The sequence below is a fragment of the Octopus bimaculoides genome, chromosome 6, assembly GCF_001194135.2.
Source record: "Octopus bimaculoides isolate UCB-OBI-ISO-001 chromosome 6, ASM119413v2, whole genome shotgun sequence".
Classification (NCBI taxonomy): domain Eukaryota; kingdom Metazoa; phylum Mollusca; class Cephalopoda; order Octopoda; family Octopodidae; genus Octopus; species Octopus bimaculoides.
Genome location: NC_068986.1, coordinates 50,383,418 through 50,384,604, shown reverse-complemented (window position 1 = coordinate 50,384,604; position 1,187 = coordinate 50,383,418). Strand labels below are relative to the sequence as shown.

The window sequence follows — 1,187 nt, the reverse complement described above, 5'->3', positions numbered from 1 at the left end:
ACACACACACACACACACACACACACACACACACACACACACACACACACACACACATGAATATACGTTCTATGTATGAAAACACATATGTAAGTATATAGCGTATACGTTATACATATAGATACACACAAACATGTATATACATACAGAGATTGATAGTTTGATATTTTATAACAGTATTAGTAGATATAAATATACAGTATACATATATATATAATGCACACGCACATAGATAATCTCACATAATATACGAAATATTTACAAACATAAACAAAACAAATAAAAAACGATGCTAATGATGATTACCGTTTAGTATTATAAAGCAGTAGAGGTGATACTTGTAATATAAACAGTGTTAATAGTAGCAAGTAATGTTGCTTATTGTTGTTATTTCTGTCTCCGTTTAAATCTTACTCCAATGCCGTAGTAATAATAATTGGTTAATGCCGAGATTGCCCATGCAAACAGTACGGAAACGGGAACCCTGTTTTTCCCATCCTTTTTCTCTCTCTTTCTCTCCCCCTCTCTCTCTCTCTCCCCGTATGAAAAGGGAGTTCCGCGGCCTACTGATATTTTTTTTTTCTTCCTTCTGTCAGTCTTGGTCCACCGCTGACAACACCACCACCAACGCCGCCTCCGCTACCGCCACCACCACTGCGCTATCACGAGGTGGTGGTTGTGGGAGAGATTTCTATGGTGGTGGTGGTGGTGTTTGTGACTAGAAAACTCCGCGTCCTCCTCCTCCTCTACGGGACTGCTAATGATTGTTATAGATATATTGTGAAGGCCGTGCGTTATGGGTTGTCTTTTTGTTTTCTTCTTGTTTTTGAGTGGCGAGGGCTTAAGGTTGTTGCTGGACCTTATTATACATTTACATATAACATTGTGCACACAGACAAGCACACAGTTCTCTTTTCCATCATCTCTCTCTCTTTATCTCTCTCTTTAACACGTTCTCTTGTCTGTCTCTGTCTTCCTGTGACATACACACATGTACAGATCGGGATGCGAGAGAAAGAGAGAGAGAGAGATAGAGAAGAATATATAGGTAAGGTAAATAACCTGCAAGACGAAAGCTGTAAGCAAAAATGATAGAAAGAAGGGAGAAACGGTGAGGATGAGAGAAAGAAAGAGACAAGAGGGAACCGAGAAGGGACTGTAAAAAAATACCAAATGGTAACAATGTG

At 39.3% G+C, this 1,187-nt stretch overlaps 1 protein-coding gene and 1 long non-coding RNA gene across 7 annotated transcripts in view; one reads left to right on the top strand and one right to left on the bottom strand.

Annotated features, from left to right (window-relative positions):
• Positions 1–1,187, bottom strand: part of LOC106877926 (uncharacterized) — a 441,127-nt gene that overhangs the window by 25,033 nt on the left and 414,907 nt on the right. Inside the window, exon 1 of one of the 6 annotated variants that reach the window (XM_014927000.2) lies at positions 307–786. The exons of the other annotated variants lie outside the window; for them this stretch is intronic. The gene's annotated coding sequence lies outside the window, so the exon portion shown is untranslated. Of the gene's footprint in view, positions 1–306; positions 787–1,187 lie in introns of those variants that run through there. 6 annotated transcript variants of the gene reach the window in all.
• LOC128248136 (uncharacterized) overlaps positions 1–1,187 on the top strand; it is a 105,977-nt gene that overhangs the window by 50,059 nt on the left and 54,731 nt on the right. The gene's annotated exons all lie outside the window — the stretch shown is intronic.